We start from the raw sequence: 15,068 nt of genomic DNA on the forward strand, positions 1-15,068 counted from the left end.
ACAAACCACCCAATCACTCCTAACAAACAAAAATTAAATGTGATTTATAAAAAAAATAAAATTATTTTTTAAATTAGGTACTTCTATTTTACTTTGATTGTATTATTTATTTTTAATGTAATTATTACATCTCCATCTGTTGATATTTTATTGTGAATTTTATGCTTAATTTTCTTTCATAAGCTTTGAACCCCAACCAATATTCGATATATCATTATTCATCAGTTATACAATTTTGCGGTGTACTATTTAGAATGGCCCAAATTTATTTATTTGATTATGTTTTTAATTTTAAAAATGTAAAGATATATGAACAAAAAAAAAGTATATTACAAAAGACAAAATCATTTAGTAAAACCGAAGGACCCAGACGGGGAACACTTTATTATAGCATTACCTATTGAATTATGTGTTTTAATTAAATCGCATACAAGTTTAATCACTGTATTGTTAAACAATATTTTGTTAAAAGGATTAAAATTTGATCGAACATAATGCCACAAAGGTTAAATAATTGTTTACCGACTAAATTCATTCGAAGTAATTAAATAAATATTTACAATAACATTAAATCATGATACTATAATGACGATCCACACTTATCGCGTGCCCCGCAGATCCAGAGTAGAATAATTTGCGTTTGTTTTTCACGTTGCTCCTAAATGCATAACATGTTTTAGTGAGCCTAAGGGTTCCATCTTAAAGTTTAAACAATTCTGTCGAAGCCGCAGAGGTGGGTTTTAAATAAAGGGGCCATAAAACGTTTGCTGTATAAATTCAACGCTTTTATTACAAACTACCTAATCTGTTATAATAGACCAAAACAACAACGGTTTGATATAATATATCGAATACAATTTCAATTTAAAAAGTTTGAAACGTTTTCGTTTGAGTCTATTGTTCCGTACCCGTGTATTCAATTAGTTATCGACATTATAATTGATTATAGGAGCATTTAACAATTGGTAATGTGGCTACCGATGAGTCACGTTTATAAAGTTTAAAAAAAGTAAAGTTCTATTATTTCGACAATAATTTTATACAATAGACACAACAGTTGAATTACTGCTTAACGTACTATAAGTGTTAAATTACCACATACATTTTTTTTTACATGTATGTATGTATCTATATATACAAATTTTTTTTTTATCAAACAATACTCATTATTTCAAAATCTATTAACATTTTTGAATATATTTATCTCACATAATTTCTAGAAAAAATAAAAGTAAAAAACAAATGAAATATATAGGTATATAATATATTTCTAATATTTTTAATAGTTATATCATATATATTTTTTAACTTTTTAACTTTTTAAAAAGATAAACCACACTACTTCTCTCACTTAAACTTTAAATACTTTAAATACTTCTCCGAATTTCGAATTTTATGTACGTATCAAAATACGCTTCAAAAAGTATTCTGCTTCAAAATACAATATTAAAAATAGATGTTGTCATTTAAACTAGTAAAACTTTAAAAAAATTTTATAACGATAGAAAAATATAAAAAAAAAAAAAAAAAAATATTGTTTTATTTCAACTGAAAAATAAAATATTTTCAAAAACATCAATACATTTTGAAATAATGAGTGTCATTTGAAAAAATAATTACCCAGTATGCTGACAAAATATAATAAGCATCAATTTAAAAATTATTAAAATAATATATATAATTATTCAGAGTAAATAAGTAACATTTAATTAATTTTTCGTTACTTTTTATAACCATTTTGATTAATATGTATGCATTCTAATTATGCTAAATAAAAATTACATATCGATTTTAAGCACCGATTTTCCAAATTGATCATTGTGCATTAAATTAGTACGAATTGCAAATTCCCAAAATTTTTATCGCTAATTACTATTAAATACTAACAAATTTCTCTGTTTTGGATTTTTTTTTTTATTGATACAATTTTAATCCATAAGGTAATTGAATAAATTTAAGATTGCCAAGTAAACATGTCGATTTTATTTCAAATTTAAATAAGAAGTTTATGTAGTCTGCTGATACTTAATATCTTGGAATTTTTTTATAAAAATACACATAAAATGTTAACATAACATTATTAATAAAATAATAACTATAATAATATTTAAATTATAAAAGCATCAATAAACTTGATTTTATTATATTGAAAAAATGATCTAAATTCATAAACTATAATATTTCACAAATTCCTTGTTGAAATTCCAATTTATGCACACTAACATTGAGAAACAATATAATCTGTTTAACAATTTTCAGTAAAAAGGGTGATTCACATAAAAAAAAAGAAGTTAATATCAACATAAAACAATCATTAATAATGACATTAAAAAAATCCAAGTACTTGGAAAAAATAAATGGCATTTAAGTATTATACATAACCAGAATATTTGAAAAAATGCATTATTAAATTTAAAAAATGGCGGTGTGCATTATTTGTAATCAGTTATATATTATTACATAAACATTGCATTATTTTTTTGTCTAGTGATTTTTGTCCGTCACATGAGTATATATACTCACATCTAGGTTTATGATGATTTACGGTTCACGACAGATGCATTTACTTAGGTATGAATAATTTTGCGGTTATTAGATAAAGAAAAAAAAAATGTGCACGCATATGATAATAATATTATGATATTTTTCTATATATACGCGCGTATAATGTCCAGTGCAGATATCGAATTTTATACGAACGTACGTGCACATATTTTATCATGTATTCGGGATGGAATAAATAAAATGCAAAAGTTCCGCTATTATAATATTATATTATGGTACATATTTAATATTATATTTGTACAAATACATCGAAAACAAATTTTAAACTTTTTCAAAACTTCTTGCGTTGTCGATGGTAATTTAATATAAACCTTTCAAATGCTCTAGCAGTTCGAAATGACACGTGTGACAGTAGAATATAAATCTGCCGGTACAACACGTTTATATTATAATATTATGTGTAATTTTAAATACCTACTCGAATGGTCTCACGTACTCATTGTTCGGGATACAATAATGTATTACATTTTATATTTAATTCTGTATTGTGTAGTATAATGATTGTATGTAAATTTATTCTAAGTCGAAAAGCTTAAAAATATAATAGAAGTTTCCTTATTATATAGTTGTTCGTACTAAAATATTATAAAATATAGAAATTTGTTTTTATTTTTTTTTAATACGCATTTAATGATAAACTTCCTACAAAATTCGTCAAAATCATGAAAAACATTCTTTAATTAAAAAATTTATAACATTTTAATACACATCTGGTTTGAAAATTGAATATACGATATTCCTCGTAAATATTTTAATTAAAAATTTAGAAAAATATATATGTGCAGGGATATAGGCACATAAATTTAAATTAATTTGAAGCTGTTTAAATTATTAAGCCATTGTACGGTACGTCAATATTGACTTGTAAGTTAATAAAAACTAGTCATATTACATACAATAATTGTAATAATAATAATAACAATAATAATAATAATAATAATATTAATTACTAAATATAAAACATGAAGTTTAGTTTTGTAAAAAAAAATTGCTCAACTTTATAGATTTACCAATAGAAAATTAAGCTACTAGTTTAGCAAGTATACTGTATACAATGACTATACCCTTAATCAATCACCAACATCATTAAATTTATCACCGCTTCCAGCCCTCAATATTGAATTAAACGATTGAATTAAAATGTATTATAAAATATAAACCTGTGTATACCTGCAATGGTCTATAATATGTTGTCGAGGGTCTTCACTCAATAATAAAAATAATAATACCAACATAATAAAATATTTTTTACAACTACAACTTGAAAAATGTATTTGTTTCTCAGTGACTTACTCAACGACGAGCCACTCTATTGACACCTACCATTCATCAAAGTGACTGTCCTCGGCTTCTTTCTTACCTACTCATTAAATGTAATTTAATGGCATATTGAAAATAATAATTTTAAAAAATAGACCAGGTTGAACAAGTTTATATATTTTTAAAATTTACAACAACATAATATTTACGATAAAATTGACTGTATACCGTTCAACAGTATTAAAATATAATACGATATATACAGGTTGGTTTTTTCAACAAAAATCACGCGCGCGTTATCTCGAAAATTCTTGATTTTTTTTTTAACATATATTGCTTAAATAATATTTAATACATGATTTATCATCATAATGGGTCTTACAGTGTTTTAAAAATACTAAAATAGGTAAATAGATATAATTTTTTTCCAAAGACATTAAAAGTTCTAATTTAAATGGAAGTAGATATTTATGTAAACGATAAATTAACATTTTTTTTCTAACCATTTCAGTGATTATGTCATTGGTAAAAACTAAAAACGTTTTGCCATCGCGTATAGTATTATTTTTTATACACAATGGTATTTTCAAAATGTGTAATTTAATTTTATGCTTCCTTAAAAAAATAAATAAAAAATGTAATAATATTAATAATAATTATTATTTTTGATACTGTTCTATTGTACGTCGATGTATTTACTTACCTATAAATTAATAACAGCTAGTCCGTATTCTATAAAATAATATTAAAATAATCAATTACTATAATTTATGCGATTTGTCTAAAACAAATATAAATTTCAAACAGCTATACAAATAATTAATAAACTAATATAATATTCATATAGAGATGCTCTGAGACTGAGACAGTCGTTTTAGCTCAGAATCATTTTTCGTTTTTTGTATTTAATGATTTACCATTATATTCCAATTTCACACATCCATTACAGCGACCCACTCTCAATGACGCGTTACATAGAAATATATTATGTATAAGTACTATTCAGCTGTGCGACTTTTCCGGGTTTTTATATGTATTATTATAAACATTACATTTATTTGTCAAAAAAAAATATTTAATTTATTGAAAGGTGTAATTAAAAATGCTTGAATTTTTTTTTGCTGAGAAATCAAAAAATAAGTTTAAAAAAGTGTCTAATATGGTATAATCTTGTTAAAATCACTATTTTTTTAATAACTTTAAATCGAGTAAAATGAATCATTTTCAAAATGGCAAGACTTTCCGAGGTGATTCGTGTTTACCGTTAAAACAATCGCCCAGCATAATATATATTGTTTTATTAAAACCAAGTAATTTATAATACCACAGGGCTATACGAATTGCGTGTCGTTCGATGCAACTAAAATTTACAAAAATATTACGCGTGTTGATCTCGTCCACATGTTGGTATATCTTCAATCGCCCCGTCTAATATATTCACGTGCGTACTCTATAAAAGTATAAAATGTTCAGAAATTTGTCAAGTATTGATATTTTTTCATACATATTGCATCTATATACGCATCTATATGTGCGTGAACTCTTGTGTTTGAAAAACGACATAAACACTATGTGTATATTATTACACGCACGTATAATATAGTGAATCGAGCTTCTATGAGAATCATATTTCCAAATTTCGTACGCGATGATTTATTATTCAAATTTATAATAACACAAAACTGTCTTGCGCTCGAAGCACGTGCGCTAGACCCAATTCTCTGTAATACACTTTCTTTAGCACTCGCACTTGTATTACACTTTATCTACTTTCTTTTTTCTCGGTTTTATTCGACCTCGAAATTTATCTATATATAATATATATAGTATATATAATATTATGGTTTATCGATATCGACGTAGTACGCAATAATATGTTATAGGCCATCGAAAACATTTAGGCACGATCGTTCGCAGTAATCGGTTTAAGCGTATATTTAGCCGATTGTGAATTTTCTATTGCGAAGACTTTTCAATCGATATTTGTTTTTGTTGTTACACACTGCAGAGTAGATACATTTTTTTTTATAATAACGTTTTTTTTTTTTTTTTAATACTTTTGACCGTCGATATTTATTAATTTATATAATAAATAACTATCCAGAACGAATAATATAGTTTGTGTGCGTTGATATTAAAAACGGTTTTGGTTCTCGTTAATCGTTATTTTTAAATATTGTCAGTCACAACTATATGGATATATGTATCACTAATTTTTTGTTTTAATCAAATTTACATAGTTCAATAGATCATGTTTCGTGATGAAAATAATGTATTATGAATTTAATTTAAATGTTTTATTTTAACTACATTTAATTTAATGAGTACCTATTAAAAAATAATATGTTAATAATAATTAATAATTTTTATTTCGCAGTGTTTAATTTCAATTGTAGGAATTTCATCGTAAATGCACACGGTATTATTGTAAAATTGTTCATTTAATGAGTATGATTATTTTTGGCAATAGTTGAAAAACGAATACGTTTTATACACATACTTTTTTTTTTTAAATACGGTTTTTTGTTATTTCAAATTGTTTCTCATTTATTATAAACTCGTGTTATTATGAAAAAACCAGCTTATTTAAAAAAAAAAATTATCGATATCGTTTTTTTTTTTTTAGTCATGAGATTTTTGATTTATTTATTTTTATCATTATTATTCAATTTTTTATGCATAGAAATGATCGAGCCTAGTTCAATAAATAAAGTTATATCTTTATAAACCTCGAAAAATGGACATCTAAAAAATTAAAAAAGTTGAGACGGAACGTGGTTATTGTGGTTCCCACATAACAACATAATTTAATCAAGTTTTAACGTATTTGAAGTGAAAGTTTTTCGTGTAAACCTGATAAAAAAAATAAAAAAACTTTATCAAATAATAAACTTTTCGAAATCGAAAAAAACATGCAATTTTGTAATAAACTCTTCAATGCAAGATAATTGCTTATATAATGTGTTTTAAATATAAAACAAATCGCGTAAAAAAATAGTCCATTCACAAAATGCCACTAAAGGTTAAACATAAAACAGTGTTTTTTTTTCGAACCAGCTGTTCCAGTTAAACGTTTCAAAAGCTCATATTATAAAACGGCTAATGTTCCATATTTCCGTATGGAATACGAATATTATTATTATATCTATGATAAATGATGAATTGATAATAATTAAATGTCAAACGCACGTTAGTGTAATTAATGTTTTATTATAAATATTTTATATTAAATATACGTAGGTGTATAAAGGAAAATATTTATCTTTAATAATTATTTCCACGTTTTGTCTTGAATGAATTTAAACAAAACCATTCTAATTATTTGTATGGAAAAAAGGAAGTTTTAAATAAATTAACAGAATGTGCAGGTAAGTGTGTATGTAGCTCGAAGAAAAGAACTTTTCTATACTATAACGATTAAAAATAATACAATGGTTTTATTATTTCATAAACACATATTTTGTTTGATTAAAATATATAAGTATATAAATAATAACAAAAATTAATTAAAATTGTTTTTTATTTTAAGTTTTTTAATTTTAAACATAGTATTTAAAGTCATATTATTATAATCGTTCCAAAAATAATCATGTGTGTTGTTCAAATTAAAAGCACAATGTATTTTTTTAACTAAGTTATTTACAAAATTATGTGCTATTCCTACGTCGTGTTCATTATAACGGTATACATTCATATAACATTTAATATACATAATATGATAATATTTAAACCAACAGAGCAGGTCTACAGACGCGACATTTATACTGTATATTATACTCGTACACAAGACTACAAGAGTTCAAATTTAAATTCAAATATTGTCAATAAAAATCAAAATACAAGTGATAATGTATGATTTCGTCAAAAATAAGTATTTATTAAATAAAATATTAATAAATTACGATGATATTAAAAGCAACTGAATCCGTCAGTAACTACTGACATGTACGAAATACGTAATACGTCCTCCTTACGTTGGGTTTTTGATCTACTCGAAAGTACAGACAAAGTAGTTTGATTCCATTTCAATTAAACGCCCACTATAATGTAAGATATATTACAATACTCGTTTATTAATATATATTTTTTTTAATTTATATTACTTTGAAGAATTTTTCAAAAATGTTAATAAAAATAATTTAATAAACAACAACTGCGTAATAATACTGCATTATAGCAACTGTAAATAATATTGTTATTTTATAGCTGGATAGTAATTTAAACTTTTTTTTTTATCATAAACTTACTGTAGTGATGATATGGCTCGAAAAAAATATCAATTTGTTGTAAATCCGATTGGCGATGTGTTCTTTTATTAAAATATATAGATCAAACTCATTTTTATTGCAAGTACATACAACGCACCACATATACCTACTTGACATTTATTTCAGATGTCTGTGTCCGGGCAAAATATTATTATATTTTTTTAAGCCACATGCTCACTGTTTTTACGTTATTCTAGTTCAAGTTATAACATTATTTTTGTTTTTCCTAGATCAAGGATCGGACGTGGTGGTCGTTGACGGATCACACGCGGACCGTCGGAGACACGCCTCGTGCAAAATAAATCATCCCCTACGTGTCCGCATTGCTGTGTGTAACGCTGACCGTTAAGCATAATGATATTCTGACCGAATATCTAATACACCGCGATTAAAAGGGAAAATGTCAACTACCTGACGAGTTTTGCGAAATACCGCGGCCAGGACCCGAAAACGTCGACAAGCACTATTCCGTCGTAAAATAGCCTCAGTATAACATTTATATAATATGTTATATATTAAATATTTATTGTATATATATAATATTATATTAATAACAATCGACATGGATGATCGTAGTGGGGAAATTTACGGATACTTAGCCACCCCCAAAATATTCAAGCCTCTCCCCCGCAAACAAAAATTTCACGTTTGACGAGTATTATTAATTAATTATTTCTAATTATTATTATTATTATTATTATTAATTATTCTGTTTTAGTCTACATTTCGGTTAAAGTTTTTTTTATCCATGACAACCCATTTTATCCAGAAATTATATTTTATCAAAGATGCCCCTCCTTTAATCGATCAAGCACATCCTTAATCAATCAATTCAAATTAAAAATAATAAACTCATACTGTTGTTATAAAATAAAATATATCACGATGGATTATTATTAACTATGTCGTGTCGATTATACATTTTATGTTATGTAAAATGTAAGTTCTATTAGATCTCATGAAGTTTGACTAAATATCCGTCTATATGAATGTATGAAGCGCGTCTTTAAATATGTATAGTATCCATATTTTATTAAATGATTTAATATGTATCATGTCAAATAGTCGAGCAAATAATATATGCATTTCCTCGGAAATTTAAAATCCCTCTTTGTCAATGAATCATGAATGAATATTATCTATCAACGTGTTTCTCATTTTCGCGTTACAAGAATTTCTGTGCTGTCATCAATACTTTCTCGTAAATATAATAATTTTATATGATACTTCTTTTGCAATATATTTAAATGATATCATATTTGACTGACGAGATCGCTTTCAATTATCAAGATCAAATGCTAACCCACTCACATAACAGTTAAAGAATGTTTATGTTTATAACTTCTAAATTATATGATGAAAATATTTTCGAAACATTAAATCAGAAATATTTAAAGGTCAACCATGAAAAATTTCTAATTATAGCATTTTAAAATCATTTGTATAGAAATTGTACTTAAAAAGTTATAAATGTTTTGTAAAACTAAATGTATTCATATATTAGGTACATCATAAACTTATTTTTCAAAGTATATTTTTAATATTTTAAATAGGTTGGTATTTTAAGCAATTTAGAACTTATAACTTATAATAATAAGTTAAAAATATTACTGTTTGGTTTGTGGGCGTTTGAGTATCATACATGATAAATTACTTAAATACAAATATATTGCGGTTCGATTAACTTGGCATATGTTACTCTGGTTATTTCTAAATTAATTAATACCGTGGAATATCACATGATTGCATTACTACTGCTTTACGGGATCATCGAAAAATTGAAAGGCGATCGTTTTCATCTATGATTCAACGAAATATAGAAAATAGAAATATTTTACGAAATATTATTTATAATCACTACATGAACGCTAAATTTAATTAATATCAATGTAATTATATAAAAAATCAATCCATGTATCTATAGGTATGAAGTTCAGTAAAAATAATAAAATATGAGGTTTTCGTGACGCAGTAACGATTAAAATCATTTTATATATTAATATTTTATTATTTTGGTGTCTCGTATTTCCATTCGATGTATTTAGTCAAAGCGCAGGCTAGTCGACAATAGTATTTTAAATTCACTTTTAACTTTTTTTTTTCCAAACCATTGAGTACCACAAGTCTTTGCGCGAATAACGACTTAAACGCAGCATTTGCGTCATATTTTTTAAAGGCGTGTTATTGGTAGAACGCCAGAAAATCCGGCCGAAATCCGCCCACAGATATGTCCTGGCCACCACAAACATTTTTTTTCTAGTTGTCATGTGCATTGCCATCATGAATGGATATTGACAAATTTTACGGTGACTATTTTAACGGCACGATTGTGCAGTTCAATATCACTAGAAGATCCAATAATATGTGATGTAGCCTGCGAAACCTGCAAGTCTATTCGCAAATAGTCGACCGCGTGTTTTAATAGGTTAGGTTATAAATTATAATATACATAAAAGTAGAAAATTCACTTTAAGTCAATTTTCAATCCAAGCAACACCTGCAAATCTCATAATCTAAGATTTTTGATTTTTCGTACACATATCTAATAATAACGGGATCTCACGGCGTTTGACCGGCAATAGATAGATAGGCGGAAAATTGTTCGGTCACATAAATTAGGTCACAAAGTTATTTCCTTACTATTTGTTTCTATTAATTACCCAATTAACCCTATTGGGTGTTCTGATATCTATCGAAAAATGGTTTTAATATGTAGAATATAGTTGGGAAATTCTGAATACGTTTCTAGCTTATATAGTTATATGTATATAAACAAATAAAATGATGTGACCTAATTATATATGCAGAAACTAATATAATATGCTGAACATGAACAAAAACATTTTTATTTTTTAGAGAGAAAGAGAAAACAAGTAAAACATTTTGTAGGTAACTAAAAGTTTTGTGTGCAGCGAATGTTTGTTTATAAGATGAAGACAAGTTGATAAGAGACATCAGGAAAGTGCGTATAGGTGCACCTTTTATTGTTAATTTGCTATAGGAAAAAACTGTCGGTTAACGTGATTGAATGAAATTTTACTTCGAAAAAGAAATAACTTCTAACACTGTAAAATAAAATTTTCTAAAACGGTCGAAGACGTTTAAAATATAAGCCATAACAAAACCAAAAAAATCAAAATTAATAGAAAAATATGAAAATTTGATTATTATTAATTTTTAGTGCACGTATGTGTTGTGTAATGCGTTATTATAGTTAAGATCGTGTTTGAAAGCTTTACTGTTACATCAGATTAATGAAATCATAATGGCTTCTCACCATACAAGAAAGTTTGCAGATCAAAGAGTTCTCATTGTTATTATAAATGTGAAATCATATGTTTATATTACATGATGTAAGTTTGATACATTATTATATATTGAGAACACAGCTATAAGTATTCGAGGTATCGCCGTTATTTTGATTTCTGTTTATACAAAATAACACATTAAAATATAAAATTGGAAGTAGGTCCTTACTAAATACCTATTATTTCGATAAGAACGCGTGTTTTTTCTTAGTCGACTGACTACGAATTATTATATTTATTATTTTTCAATCAAGAATTTTTTTTTTATTATTATTATTCTTATCTATTATTATTATAATAATTGGCTAAAATTTATATTTGATATTCGTAAAATACTCCGAAGAATGAATTCACTGAGAACGGCGAAACAACAATAATAACCCAAAGACAAGGCTGTAGATGCGAAATAACAATTTGATAAAGGAATACATTTTGGAAATTTGATGTAACAATTTCCAGAAAAACATAAGCGTCAGTGATGGATACAAGTTTGGCTTCCATTTGTTGTATAATTTGATTTGTTTTCGCCTGATTTATAAATATAGAGCATTGCTGTGATAGACGTCTGCAATGAATTAATGCAAATAAAATATTTTATTAAAAAATTAATAAAACACATTATACTGTAAAAAGGAAAAAATATTTAACAGGAAATCTGCTTACTTTACGTTAAACAAAGAATCCGATGACAATTGAATTTCAAAAAAGATATATATATATATTATACGCCCCGATTTATTTATTAACAGAAAAATGACGCGGGTTCTTGTACTACAATGCAGTTTTTGAAGAACACTGACTTGAAACAAAAGAGAATGATTTTTTTTTTTTTTTTGATCCAGTTATCTGCAGCAAAATATTGGACAATGGTAGTTACTATAATCTCGTCAATGCGTTGCAATGACTCGAAGTGTACAAAAAATATTATAGTACGTAAAATATCGATTTGTCTAATAATAAAAAAAAAAAATTAAAAATATCCAAAAAAATGAAGATCATTTTTGAAAAATAAAATATAGTTTATTATGATGTGACTTCGGGGAACCACAAACTGACTAAAAATAAAATGAAGTGAAACGTCCGCGACGTATCGTCATTTAAAATCTTATACTCGTAATTTTCATGAAAATTCCTGGATTTACGTCATGAAATATAAAAAAGAGACGCATTATTGCTTGCATAAGTACGTGGAACAATTAAAATCTAGTAACCGTTACGAGAAAAACAAACCAATAGTTAAGCATCAATAAAATATTATTAACTTAATATTTTTAACTTAAAAGTTTAAATTTAAACCTAAGATATATTATTAGAAAAAAAAATACATCTTAGTGAATTTTAACTTTTCGTTAAACTTCTATTTCATATTCTAAATATAAAATTATAATATATTGTATCTTAATAAACCTAAAGTGTTAGGTAGATAATGCTAAAATTTGTCAGCGACTTGGATATAACTTTATTAGGTATATAATTTACGTATTATATAGTGTTGTAATACCTAAAATAATAAATAATAATTCTTCATAAAAAATATTCAGTAGGGATATTACGAATTTTTATTTCTGAGGACGGACCAAACTGTTTTCAAATTTAATTCAAACACAACTTGCAATTTTTATTCTTATCCGAACCGAAAAGAATTATTCTAAAAGCTTTGAAAAAATATTATTTCGATAAAATGAACAGATTACTGTGTAGATACAAAAAAATGTATTCAAATAATAATTCCATTTTGATTTTTTTTATCGATTCTATAATTATTATATATTATTGTTATTCTATATTTTTTTATTTATTATTCTATTCCTGACATGGTTCACTGAAAAATTCGTTTTTGTTCGATTCGAGCAGATCGATCACGATCTAATATACCTACTATATTATTAAAATATGTCAAATAATATGATATATAGCGATAGAAAAAAAAAAAACAAATACGAAAAAAAACGAATTATTCTCGCCGATCGCGTACACGTGGTGGACTTTTATATTCGTTATTTAAAAGTCTGGCTATAGAGAACGCTTTAAAGACGGGCTCTTCAAAAACCGCGCGTAATTCGTAAATAATCACGTGTTCCACAAAAAACGAAGTCCACTCATAATAAGTCACAATGCATTATTTCAAATATGACATCATGACGTGTGATATTGTTGTAACAACAACACGTAGTGCGTACAACGACAACGGTAATATAGTACGTTTATAAAAACAATTTATTATGAAAAGAAAAAAATAAAAAAATAATTTTTCTAAAAAAAAAAAAAATATGTAAATTTAGAAGAATAAAAAAACAAAAAAAAATAGTCATCGTGCGTGTTTACCTCCGGTGTTTGTGTGATGATTCAATGTTGACACGTCGCCGGACTGCCTCCGGACGCGTTCGCAGGTGGTGGTGGAGTATGTTGCCGAGCGGTGTGTTTGACTGGATCGTATCGCGCGGAGTCAGTGATTACGGCGGTGGCGGTTCCGGTGGCGCGGGAGTGTGTGTGTGTGTGTGTGTGTGTGTGTGTGTGTGGGTGAGGACGAGGACCGGGAGGTGTGGTGACGTGACGGCTGTGTGAGGACGGCGTGTGCTTGTTTGGCGGCGGTGGCGGTGCTGGTGGCGGTGGTGGTGCTCTGCGATGAACGAGGCCGGCGACGTGCCGATGTTCTGGTGTCCTGTGGCGTACTGAGCGGCGAAACGGTGCCGTCCGCGCCGCGAGAGCCGAGAGAGCGAGACACCGACGTCACCGCGACGGTCGTCCCGATGGGCTGGTGGTGACCACTGTGCCGGCGATACGCGGGGTGGTCTGCGCGCGGCTGATACGGCGGAAACGGCACCGGGTTGGACGACGGGTCGAGTGTTGGCGAATTCGCGCGCGCCAGCGATCTACAACAGGTGCTTCTCTGTGATAGCGTTTGAGCGCGCGCGCGCGAGAGACAGAGAGATCCCGTCGCGAACGTGTTCGTGCGTGCGCGCGTGTTGCATCCGACTCCGGGAGCTTTTAGCCTGCGGCGGCGGTAGCCGTGGGACAACCCACACGCATACTTTTAGCCGGGGGTCGCGATTCCCTCCGCACACCCCGCCCATTCGCACCCGACCGTCACCGGCACCCGACTGCTGCGGCGGACTTTTATCGCCACGCCGTTTCGCTCTACCGCCGCTCGCTCCGTTATCGCTCCACCGGCGGCATCAACCACCACCGTCGCCGCAGCCGCCCCGTCGTATATACCTCGCGAGTCACACGCACTTCTCTACGCCCCCGCGGATACAAACACACACACGCACACACACACACACACACACACACACACACACACACACTCGCGCGCGCGCACGCACACGGACACGCCGCCGCCCGTTGGACCGCGAAATCCCTCTCCGCCCGCGGCCCTCCCTCCGCCCCCGGTCCGGGTTTTAAGCGTCCGCCGCCGGAAATATAGATTTCACTCGTTTCGGGATTGTGAATGAACGATAAGCCGATTACTACGCCGACCAAGGCCGCCGCCGTTATTTTGCGCGCGGAACATCGCGACAATACCATTGGCCGCCGGGCCTATATTATTATTGTTATTATTATTATTATTACTGTCGCCACCGTCATCGGTATCGTATATTATTATCGTCGTCATAATAATATGCCGGCGACGAGTATTGTATTTCCGGTCGTATATAGCTCACCG

General features: G+C 28.9%; 1 protein-coding gene across 2 annotated transcripts in view; it reads right to left on the reverse strand.

Moving 5' to 3' along the window:
- LOC132927172 (uncharacterized) overlaps positions 1-14,138 on the reverse strand; it is a 50,981-nt gene extending 36,843 nt beyond the window's left edge. The window contains exons 1-2 of one of the 2 annotated variants that reach the window (XM_060991647.1): positions 13,727-14,138; positions 4,529-4,557 (exon numbers count right to left, since the gene is read on the reverse strand). The gene's annotated coding sequence lies outside the window, so the exon portion shown is untranslated. The remainder of the gene's footprint in view (positions 1-4,528; positions 4,558-13,726) is intronic. The other variant, XM_060991646.1, reaches the window with a different exon arrangement.
- Between the last annotated feature and the right edge of the window lie 930 nt (positions 14,139-15,068).

Source organism: Rhopalosiphum padi, chromosome 3 (assembly GCF_020882245.1).
Source record: "Rhopalosiphum padi isolate XX-2018 chromosome 3, ASM2088224v1, whole genome shotgun sequence".
Classification (NCBI taxonomy): Eukaryota; Metazoa; Arthropoda; class Insecta; order Hemiptera; family Aphididae; genus Rhopalosiphum; species Rhopalosiphum padi.